This window comes from Saccostrea echinata, unplaced genomic scaffold (assembly GCF_033153115.1).
Source record: "Saccostrea echinata isolate AGI-Se365-2 ecotype Australia unplaced genomic scaffold, CSIRO_AGI_Sech_v1 ptg000016l, whole genome shotgun sequence".
Classification (NCBI taxonomy): domain Eukaryota; kingdom Metazoa; phylum Mollusca; class Bivalvia; order Ostreida; family Ostreidae; genus Saccostrea; species Saccostrea echinata.
Genome location: NW_026889765.1, coordinates 18,962,298 through 18,975,488, shown reverse-complemented (window position 1 = coordinate 18,975,488; position 13,191 = coordinate 18,962,298).

The following is a 13,191-nucleotide window of genomic DNA, read 5'->3' as shown; positions in this document are numbered from 1 at the left end:
TTTCTTTCTTTTTTTCTTTTTCTTATGAAAATATTCATTTTAATATTGAGTGCACTTTTTGAACATAATTATATACTGTGGTTTTAAAACTGTTTTAACGAATTCAGTGCAAACTAATTGAGACATCTAAAATTATCAATTTTTCGGAAACATTTATGTTTTGATGTGGAGTTGTAAATGAACTTTATACAAAGTTCTGAAGTGTCTTTCTGGATTCGCGATATCCATTTCTGTTCAAAATTGAAAAATTAATGTTTTCAAATAATACAATTTACAGAGTCAAATAAAATGTCATAGAACATACATTAATAAAGAAAAAAAAGTGGTCAGAACTTTTAACTCGCTTGGACATATCCCTGATAAATGAGTTGTCCTTTCGAAGTCCGGGCACTTCTAGAGCTAAACGGCCGTAACATTATAAAACGTCTATAAAATTCCGGGTTTATATAGCCAAGAGTAATTCTATGGAGAACAACGGCAATGAAATAAAACGGCTATTAAACTCTTTTTATCTTCACAGTATAACAACAAAAACGAGCAATCATTTTGTTTTTTGTTTTGTTTTTCATTTTACTATATGTCGCCCGCGTGGCGCAGTGGTTAGAGCATCTGCTCTAGAGTCGCGAAGTAAGGAGTTGATCCTTACGTCACGAATTCGAATCACAGTGTGGGACGTGGAAACCGGTCCTTCGTATGAGACCGTATAAACAGAGGTCCCGTGTCGCAGTAGGTGCTGCCGCGAAAAAGATCCCTCACTGCTCAATGGCCGTAAGTGCCGAGTATAGGACAAAATTTGCAGCTCTCCACCAGCAAGTGATGGCATCTCCATATGAGTTAAAAATTTTCGAGAGGGACGTTAAACAACATACAAACAAACAAATATTTTGCTATATAATTCTTATACACTATTTATTTTTTTCGCATTAATACGACACTGTAGTTCTTGAATCGATGAAGTTTTCTTAATGTTCCGAATCCGCTACCGCTTCTCAAACATCTAACAACATCCCATTTGGGGACACATCAGAGAGATCTTTCGATTATGAATAAACATAAAAATTTTGGCCAATCAGATTCAAGCTTCTGTACACGATTCTAAGCTTAGTTCCATGGCTACATCTTAACATTATTGATGCTCAGTAGACTCTCATACGTTGAATTAAAGTAATTTTGGTATAAACTGAACGTATAGTCCGCCAATCTGGCATTCTTACCTGAATAATGCAAACGAAAATGCACAAACTATACGTCTATATATCCCGCACGTCACATTCATATAGCACGCCTGTATGGTCTTTACCATGCATATTTTGTTTACTACGAAACCCCTCGGGCGTTTAGGTTTGGCAGTAAAAGAAAAAAGAAACGCATCCGAACTATAAGTCAAGATTTCGGAGACGGCGACTTCATTGGGTAATCGAAAGGTCGCTCTGACGTGACCCCGAATGGGATGTTGTTAGATGTTTGAGGAGCGATAGCGGATTCGGAACATCTAATTGTAATCAGATTGTGTTTGTCATGAAAATGGCCCTAGCTTATTCAAACTGAAGTATTTATCACGTCAACTATTGTTTATATTACATCTAAGAATGCTTATAAAAGATTGTAAAATTAGTTTTTACGTTTTAAAACGCTTTTTATGGCTATTGTAAGAGAGAAAAAAAAAAACGCCGTACACCTCCGTGGTTGTTCTCTATATTTATTGTTACGTAAAACATCTATGTAACATAATGTTTGAATAGAATGAAGTTGTTTAGCGTACTTTAGGGTGCTAAGAAAAAGACCCAGATTTTTCCAAAGGTAAACATATGTGTTACTATTCAGGTTTTCTAAATATTCGCGTAAGTATCGATAATGCAACTTTTAATTTTTTTTTTTTTTAAAAATCAAATGATTTTTCTCGCGATTTCATATGGACGTCATGTCCATATATGAAATCGCGAAAAAAATCTTTGAATTTTTCATATATGGTTTCTTAAATTCAGGAGACGTTATTGCATATCTATTTTTTTTTTTCAAAATCTCTTGCCATTCTACAGTAAACTACACTAAGCTAGATAAACCCAAAAATTTATATCTATTTTATTACGTTGAGGTTGTCCTACAGGAAATTTCCCTTGGCTATATAAACCCGGTTTTAATATTTGGTTTATTACGTTACTGCCGGTCGGCCGCGTGGCGCAGTGGTTTGAGCGTTCGCTCAAGAGTCGCGGAGTAAGGAGTTGATCCTTACGTCTTGGATTCGAATCCCACTGTGGGACGTGGAGACCGGTCCTTCGAATGAGACCTTATAAACCGAGGTCCCGTGTCGCAGTAGGTGCTGGCAAAAAAAAAATAGATCCCTCAATGATCAATGGCTCGGAGTGCCGAGAATAGGTCAAAATGTGTAGCTCTCCACCGGCAAGTGGTGGCGTCTGCATATGAGTGAAAAATTCTCGAGAGGGACGTTAAACAATAAAGAAAAAAACGTTACTGTCGTCAAAAAATGAAGATATTCAAGATACTTCTCTTATTTATGTAGCAGTGAACTCTTATCACTTGCATATGGAGTTTATGTCTCCAAGTTGATTCGATAGGCAAGGGCATGCTCTACGTACGAACAATTTCTTTAAAAAAAAAAAATATCCCTTCATATAATAATAAATTTGAAAATTTCCCTAATAATGTGAAATGAATCCTCGTCGTTAATATAAATGAGAAAACTTTTTTGCAATTGGACTGCTTATCTACAATTCTTAAATGTATTTCGGCAAAATAATAATAATAATGAGTACATCTATTTCGTAAGTGGTGCTTTTCAAGAAACTACTTATTAAGAAAATTTCTTGTGTTTGTTCTTTATTTTGATTTATTTTATTTATTTTTATCATCATATATTTATTGTATTTTTGTTTTAAAATGGATAGCAACAAGGAATATTCTTTATAAGTATTAAAGTGAACTCCTTTATAGTCATGTGATGCATATATTCGCCCTTTTTCATAATATATGTATATGTGGTTGTTTTAAAAAAGAATTCAGAGGCTTCCATGGAAATCAGTGATTAAGTTAAAAGTATAACTAAAAAAGGTTATAAAACACTCAGTTCCAAAATTCACAACTCTTCTACTTGCTTAAAAATAGAATATATATTAAATTTTGATTCTGTTACACTATGCAGACAGTTCATAATTAAATTTCTCTTTAATTCATCATTATGTAATTGAATATGGGTTTTATTCATGTCATTTATTTTTGTGTTACGAAACTTACAATTTCTGCCGTCAAATTGTACTATATGTATCAATTTTATATGAAACGTCAGAAGTAAACGGCTCGTTAGAGGTTCCTGCGTACTTCGTACTTGCGTAAGTGCCATTCGACTTCAAAAGGCAATTTTGAAATGAAAGAAACATGATTTAAAGTGTAGCATATTTTATCTTCAAGAGAGATAACCAAGTGTTTCAAAAGTTTCGAAATGTCATTTGTTCACGAAATTAAAAACTTGAAAAATTGTATTAATAACAGTTTTGGGTGTTTTTCTAACAAAACTCTGCTTGAAGAAAATTGCAAGATTGAAAAGCTGTCGCCGCAATACTTTTTTATTGTTAACTGAGCAAGAGAAGTTCTGAAAACTATTTTTGCAATATTATTATTGTCTTTGTTTAAAAGCAGGCCAGGTTCAATTTCTTCTGTGGTTTTATCTGGACGTAACACTATAACATGAAGGATAACCATATAACTTACGATGGCACATTTCTCCTGTACGCATTCTTTCTTTACACACTTTGTCTAGATGGAGAAATTATACACACTCCGATACTGATATGATTTTTTTTTGTTATTTCTAGCCATATTTTCACCCTAGTTATGCTTAAGGAATCTTGGACTGTCTTTTTCTACAAGTAGGTGAACATAATTACGTATTTAAAGAAACATTCTCACTTTTTAACAGTTGATTTTCGAAAGATGCTTATACCAATTTATTGTTACGGTAGTATTCATAAGATAATTTACTAGAGTTTGATCTGAATATATGTTTTTCAATCAATCAAATATGTTTTTCACAAGTTACACATGGCCATTAATTCACATTCCACAGGAAAAGTGAAATTCTATCCCAAGAAAAGTAAGGTTATTTTGCAATATATTTATTAACACGAATAAACTGGAATTTGGAATCTCTAGATCACATCTGTAATTATTGATATAAATTGATATAAATCGAAGAACAAAAAAGATAACCAAAATCAAATACATATATTTGAAAACATGCTGATTTTATAACTTTAATACTATGTTGCTCACACCATAACTTCAGAACCACATTAATTTGATTTTTGCATCAATTTAAAATGAATCATGCAAAAATTAACAGCATCAATAAATGATATTTTTTTAAATGTATCTTTTTTATACTAAATTAACTGCACTTTTTGAAGCTAATTATATACAATGGTTTTGAAACTCTCAAAGATCTCAGTGCAACTCAGTGCAGCAATGAGACGTCTGTCATCCATTTATTGGAAATGAAATTCTATGTTTTGTTGGGAACATGTACAAGAATGCATTCAATAGAATATTTTGAAGTGCCATTCTGGAGTTTCGAGATCCACTTCTGGTCAAATTTGAAAATTTATTGTTTTCAGAAAAAGATGTGTTCAGATAATCAGATCAAAATGTATGTACATATATTAGTACAGTGGATAAAACTTTTAACTTGCTTCAACATATTCATACTATACGATATTGAGATATTCAAAATACCAAAATTCAACTTATAGCTTTGAAAGAATTGTCATCGTAAACATTTTTATGCATACATAATCTTCTATCAAACCCTTTCAATTGTCCGATTGTTTGGCTATCACGATTTATTATTAAAGTTCACATTAGTGGATCTCCGACCTTATATTGAATGTTTATAGATATTACTTGAACAATAACTTTCCAGTTTGAAATTATTATTCTGTTCTGAAAGCATGTATACAATTGTACGTGTATTAACTTTCAGCTGTAGATTTTATTTATGATGTACATTTTACAGGGGAAAAAAATCTAAATTAGCATGTTATTAGCTTTAAATTTCCATTTTGAAGCATTTGAATCCATTAAACATGTGAAGCATGAAATTCAAATCTTTAAAAATGTTACAAAAATCTGGGTTTTCCATGTTTTTGAGTCAAATTACAATTTTTATTTTATATAATAAAATGTGTTTATAAGTATCCTGTAATTAGAATTTCATTGATATAAATCACCATTCTAAGTTTCTTTGAAGTAAATATTGGTAACTGTGCCTCTTTCAAGAATTTAAATTGTTCTTTGCAGATTTCTCTATGCTGGCGTTCTGAAATTGTGCATGTTTGTGATTTTATATAATTTTGAGTTCCTATATTTATTAATTTTTAAAAAATATTTTTTTCAGTTGCGCAAACATTGCTTTGTCGGATGATTGTTTGCACACTTTGACAGAATAGGTGAGCAATCACTCGAAAATTTAAGGCTATTTGAAATTCTCCAAATATCCGACTGTATTTATTGGGTGACAGTTTTATGAAGGGATATTACTTACGATTGTTTCTTTTTCATGCTTAGAAAATTTTAACCAAACTTGCCACAAAGCATCATTGGGTTAAGAAAAATTTAACATTTTTCCCAGGAAGTGTCACACTCTCTTTTAAAGGGAGATAATTAAGAATTCCCACCCCACCCCACCCCACCCCACCCCACCCCTCAAAAATGTGGCACCTTTTAAAATTCCTCTTCCGAAGAATCACTGGTTCAGAGAAGATGGAACTTAATTGCATTGTGTAAATTCAATTTTGTTCATATCATGTTCCTAGGGGTAGGGCAGAATCACAACAAGAGTTCAAATTTTTACACAGGAGAAAAATCTAATTTTAAAAACTTCTCAAAAACAGCGAAGCAATAATTAATCATGTTAATATAGAATCATGCTCAGATACTATAGATTCAATTTTGTTTAAACGTGATCTATGGGTAGAACGGGGCCACAACAGGGAATCAAAACCATGGTTAGTCATTATTAAAATACAAACACATTTTTCTGTGCTTATTTTTGTATGAAACAGAATTAATTCAAAAACTTATACATGGGTAGAGGAAAACCCTTAAATTGCTGTGGCCTTCAACTCAACATTTAGATATGTCGACGACGTACTATCAATTAACAATAGTTACTTCCATTTGTATGTTGAATCCTTATATCCCAGTGAAAATTAAATCAAAGATATCACAGAGTCTGATACGTCTGTTTTATTTTGGATATTTTGCTAGAAAAAGACATTAATGGTAACCTAACAAAACTTTATGAAAAACGTGATGACTTCATTTTTTCTATTGTCAACTTCCCTTCTTTATGTAGCAGTGTACATGTACCATTATCACCTGCATTTGGAGTTAATGTCTCCCAGTTGATTTGATACTCAAAAGCATTCTCTTTATACAGACAATTTCTAAAATGTGGTAAACTATTGACAAATAAGTTGATGAAATAAGGATGTCAAGTCTCGCTTTAGGTCAACATTTCACATGGTCGATACAATGACCTTGTCTACAAATACAATGTATTATTAAGTCAAATTTTAAAGTTTTTCATACTAATTGTCAGGCCATTATTTACAAACTGAACTGTCTACGTATTTTTTTCGCTTTACCGATGCTGACAAAGAGTACATGGCAGGTCTGACCGGTCGACCGTAGATGCTTAAATGGCTCCGGGGCAACTGATCCCACCTATGATGCTTTGCTCTGCTCCGGATTTGTATTGTTTTAATGGACTTTTGAGCTTGATCACTGTTCGTTATCCTCATATTTCATTGGTACAGAAGCATCCTCAGGAAGTGTAGATTTAATTTGCTCAAATCGTGACCCCAGCAGGTATATGTAAGTGGGCAACAACAGGGTTTAAATGTTTTACATAGGTTTATATAGGAAGTAACTTTAGCAATTTTCTTTTTATGAACAGCTATGCCATTCTAAATTGTATTAATATAGAAGCATCCTAGAAGGTAGTGTAGATATTCAAGTTTATCCAAATCATGACCCAGGGGGAAAAGGGAGGGGTTACAACAAAGTTATATATAACAATAAAAATTTTCTCAAGAATAGTAAACCTTTGATTATTAATACAGGAGCACCTTCTGACCATTGGAGGTAGGGTGGGATAGACAAAATAGATCAGTTTGATATAGGAATATATAGAAAAAATCTTTTAAAATCCCCTTCTCAAGATCAGCAAAGTCAAGATCAGTCATATTAATATGGGAGCATCCACAGGTAGTGTAAATTGACTTTTCCCTCTGGGGTAGGGTGAGGTCATAAAATGTTATCAAAGTTTTACATAAGAAATATGTAGAAATAAAAATCTGCTGATGAAGAACACAAGGGTAACAGTAACTCAGCTGAGTGTTGTGGCCCATGAAACTCTTGCTTTTAATCATATTCGGTTGCTGTTGAGATGTATGAAATTTAATTGTCCATCTTTCATTACGAGTAAGTGTATATGTTCTTATGAAACCACAATATATACATATAATTGTGATTGATACCTGTGATGAAAAGTCGTCGTCTCTTTAATTAGTTTAACCTCTATATGTATAAATAAAAACAACGATCCAAATGAAAATTTAATATAAAGTTACCCGCAAAATGTTGAAGAATGAAACCCTGACACCTATTATATTTTGAATATTCTAAATATATGAAAAAATACTTAATATTCCGACCGAAAGAAATCAATGATCAATCAATATTTTTTTTCTTCTCAAGAATAGGATGGACCTTAGTCACCCGACTCAATTGACTACTCAAAGACTTTGCTATTTTAGTTGCTAAATATTATTATAATTGCCAATACTTGTGTTAATCATTAACAAATCGTTTTGCTTATACGTCCAATTAAAGATATTTTCATTTTTTTACGCTTACTTTAATTTTGAGAAAGATCAACGCTTCAGTTTTTCTCTAAGAAGTTTGTAATTTTATACATGTATCTGTAAATACAGCAGACGCAAGTACATGTACACGTTGAAAATATGATTATCGGCCGAAGGAGCAGCTGATCTATTTGTGGTGGCGTGAGAAATTGCCCATGGTGAAATGAAATTGTTTTTTTTTATTAGTTCCGTAAATAATTCGTCAATGATATGATAACATATATCATTGACATGAGAGAAACTTTTTTTAAAAATTGATTTAAAATAAGTCTTTATGGCTGTTCTATATGTCAATTTTATTTTTATTTTCCTCTGATATAACAATTAATTAATGACGCTATAGAAAGTTTTTAATCGGTACTGCCATAATAATAGTGTGTAGGATATGAACGCAAATCGTCAGATTTTACGGATACAAACATTATAGTGTGAAAAGAGATCAATACAAAATGAAAGGTTTAGAAAACTAGTAAAAATGACTTGAATATGCATATTACAGATATAAACAACACAATGATATTTTTCTTCGCCTTTCCTTTATTGTACTGCTAATCACCGCCCCGTGCAGCATAACCCAGATAGCAAGACTACATCGGGCCAACGTTGGTTGATGGTTGGTAGGTTAGTATAGTGTTGGCGTTGGGCTGTAAATGTTGGCCCAACGGATGATATGTTGGCGTGAAAGCTGGTCCATCGGTGTTGGGTATGCGATGTTGGGCCAATGTTGGTCCATTGTAGTAAATGTTGGCATGAAACATGACCATTATATGTTGGGCACTTGATGTTGGCCAAACGTAGGTCCAAGTAGATGTTGGCTTAAAACAAAGCCACTGTGTGTTGGGATGTAATGTTGACCCAACATAGGGCCAACCAACCTGTACGAAAATTTACGCCCTGACCTTAGGCGGAAATCAAAAGACGTAATCCGCCTTTATCTATAAAGAACTTAATAAGACTATTAGATGGAGTCCAGGTGGAATCAGGGCAGAATAGGGCTCGAAATATTTAAATGAGTTAAGGCGTATTCCCCCTTTCCTAATATGGATTACTTTCAAGGCATATTCCGCCTTACCTGCAAGGCGTATTTCGCATTAATGGCAAGGCGTATTCCGCCTTACTTAGGATAGGCGTATTCCGCCTTACTAGCAAGGCGTATTCCGCCTTACTTAAGATAGGCGTATTCCGCCTTACTAGCAAGGCGTATTCCGCCTTAATGGTTAGAGGGATTTTGCATTAATGGTTACATAATCTGCCTATCACAGTGTATCAGCTATTGTTGTTTCAGACTTTTACAAACTTAACAATTAAAAAAAATGAAATTATACAAATTATAAATCATTTATTTACAAGTTCTTTAAAATTCAATGACTAAAAAGATTTTACATTTGAAAATATTATGCCTTGCCTTAAATTCACATGAAATAAAAAGATAAAAAGTATTGTACCAAAACTTGATTTTTCTTCATACATCTACATAATAATGTGACTGTCACAGTTGAATTAACAAATAAAAAAAGAAAGACAAAACCATTGTTTAAAAGTCAATTCAACAAACCAATTAGCTGTTAATTTACCACTGGTTGATTATTTTCACAAAATTCTTTCTGTCTGCAAGGAAAGAGTGTGTCATTTTTATTGTTCTTCTTCCTAAGTTATCTGGAATAACTTATCTTTTCCATGATTCAAGCTTTCCTTTGCCATTCTTCACATACGGTCACCACATGTTGAAGTCTATAAAGAAAATACAAACTGAGATGAATTTTTTGTTTTAAAACAACTCTTCAACATTTTTCAATAAAATGACTCTTTTATGGCATTCTATTCTGTATTACAGATCAGGATGCAAACAGTCTTGTCTAATTTCTCTCAACACTAAAACTTACAAAATATAAGAATAATTTTTCATATATTTATCAGACATCTGATGTCTTCATGTATTCTTACCTCTCATAACCTCCAATACAGTTGAATGAAGCACAGGTGTTAGATTGCATTCCTTTTTCCCATGAATCTTCGGCGAGCTCTCAAATGAGAAGTCTCAGCAGCATTGCGAGTTTACTCCTAAGGGTGGATGGACAGTGACTTCTGGCCTTCATCCTGACTTGCTGCAGTTGCTGCAGTCTTCATTTTAACTTTATCGGCCAAAATTGCTGAGGACTTAAAAAGCTCAAAGTGCTGAAATGTATAACACTGCACTGCAGAAAATCCTAATATCTACAGTTTTAAAATTGACTTAAATAGGTTTTTAATCTCTTATTCAATTACTTTTCATAATCTTCATATATTTGTAAAAGGTAATAACGTAAGACCCCATTCTACAAACACTTTTAATTTACATGTATATTCAATAACTGCTCATGAAATATGTAGATCTAACTTAAATGAATATACTCATATCCATGTACATGTATGTTTTGAAATGTACATTTGCAGCTGCTTATTGAATAATTAGGAAAACTATCGTGTAGATGCATCAACTTTAGGAGGAATGGTACACTTCAATATGGATGAAAAAATAAATTTAAAAAACTTGTTCAAATTTTACCCCCAAAATGTATTTTAAGAATTCATCAAGGTAAAAAAAAAAAAGAAGAATTCCATGTACATGATGTATATATTAATATTTTAAATGATGACTTACATTTCAGAACCTGACTCCTAATCCCAACTGAGCAGCGAACTACACTTTTAGAAGGGTGTCTGTGTCACCATCACAAAAGTATGTGCATTTATTTATTTCATTGTAATTAAGCTTGACATTGCAAATAAAATGATAAATATGGAGATTATGAAAAAAGCAATACAGTTATAAATATTTGGCACAGAAAAAAATTGTCTCATATATCATGAAAAATGAAATTATTTGTTTAAAAAAATATTTGTGGTGAGAAGTGAGATGATATTTCCAATGCTGTGGACAATATAATTTCAAAATAAGCAAAAAGAAACACTATTTATTTGAATTTTTTAAAAAAAAGTTGACAGTTTTTATTTATTTACTTTTTTTATTTGCAGAATGTGCAGCAGGATATGAAGCTCGCAGCTACCCAAGATTGAGAGGGATAAATACTCAAATTGTAGAGCAGAATAATGCAAAAATCAGAAAATTAAAGAGTTCCCTGTCATACATGAAACCTGAGAACTTTATTGATACATTGAAATTATTCCTGTGGTACAACAATGAACAAATCAACAAAAAATATAGTTAAATGTGCTGGGTCAAATGCCAGAGTCTGCAACAATTAAACATTGATTAATGGATATATTTGTAGCAGAAGACATTAATGGCATTATTTTTAAACTGTTTGTCTACAGATTTTTCCTTTTTCCTAATCATGACAAGGAGCACATGGCAGGTGTGACCATTCAACAGGAGATGCTTTCTCCTCCATGGAACAAGGTCCCTACTCTGATGTTTTTAGAGATCCAGGTTTCTTCTGCTCCCAATTTATATTGTCTCAATTGAATTTTGAGCTTAATTTTTGTTTGTAATCTCAATATTTGATGTAATTGGACAACTGGGATATATATTTTTTCTATGGTAAAATCTTAAAGTGTACTGAATATAAATAGCTGGATTAATTGAAGTTAATTCCCTTTAAGAAAGTGTGAAAGATCACAGCTAACAAAATTAAGAATAAGTGCACTTTCACTATTTATTGAAACAAGCCTGTATATATTGATCTTATTGTAAATATTGTAAACCAATAATCTCTAAGGAAAAATGTAAATGCTGTGCTTGTAAACCATTTTTGCAAAGCAAAAAAACATTTTGTACTTAAATGTTCCATTTATAAACAATGTCGATTTCGATATTTTCACTTATAAATTACACTGTGGTGGTTAATCCATTTAGTAAATTGTTAACCTATATGATTACAATGCTATAAAACTTTTTTATACATATTTAAATAGATGTTTTATGCAGATATGAAGAATTGCGTAAAAATGTCTTGTATGCTGTAGCCACTCTGTCATAATTTTTTTGCTCTACTGGTCAGGGACCAGAAGAGCTTATGCGATAGTAAGATGTCAGTCGTCCGTCCGTCTGTCTAGGTGTCCGTCCATCTGTAAACAATTTTTCAAAATGCTACTCCTCCTATAGTTTTTATCTTATTTCAGTATAACTTGGCACATAAGTAGATCACACTAAGATACATAATTCTGTTTATCGGTTTTTAATTTCGATGAACAGTGTTGCCATTGTTAATAAAAATAGAAATTTCTCTGTAATACATACAAAATGTCAGTCTTCTTAGAGTTTTAGTCTGATTTTAGTATAACTTAGCAAGCATGTAGACTACACTAAGATACATAATTCTGTACATCGGTTTTGGTTTTTGATTTCGATAAATGGTGTTGCCATGGCTACTAAAATTAGAAATTTTGTGAAATATTTTCAAAATGCTACTCTTCGTACAATTTTGATCTGATTTTGATATAACTAGGCATACAAGTAGCACTAAGATATATAATTCTTTTTATTGGTTTTTGATTTCGATGAATGATGTTGCCCTGGTTACTAAAATTATAAATTTCTGTGAAATATTTTTAAAATCCTACTCTTCCTTACAGTTTTGGTCTGATTTCAGTATAACTTGGCACACAAGTAGACTACCCTAAGATACATAATTGTCTTTATTTATTTATTTTTTTTTTGTTGAATGATGTTGCCATGGTTACTGAAATCGAAATTTCTGTAATATTCTTTCAAAAGGCTACTCCTCCAACAGTTTTAGTTTGATTGCAATAAATCTTGCCACAAAAAGAGACTAAACCAAGAATCATTATTCTATTTATTGCTGTTGCAAGTCCAAGTGCTACTTTTATCTTCCTTCGTTATAAGTACAAACCAGTAGAGCTACAGTCTCGTCAGAGACTTCTGGTTTTGGTACTGTTCTTTGCCATTTGATTTGCTATCTTGACTGTATGCCAACAGGAGATGTCAATAAATTGAATTACTTTTTATTAGTTTGTATGGAATACATGACATTTTATGATTAACAGAAAGACTGTTGACAGACTCAATAAACTATCCTGATTCTTCCAATCTCTTGTGCATATTTCAAATCAATTTTTTAAAAACTGAGATAAAGAATTAAAGAAAACAGAAGCACCAGGTTTATATAACCTGTACATCACTAGCACCAAATGGATTTCCTATATAGCCTAGATATGTTTAATGCTAGTATCATAAAGCCCAAATATGTTTCGAGTTGATCTCACCAAATGTAAATTAGCAATTTGCAAA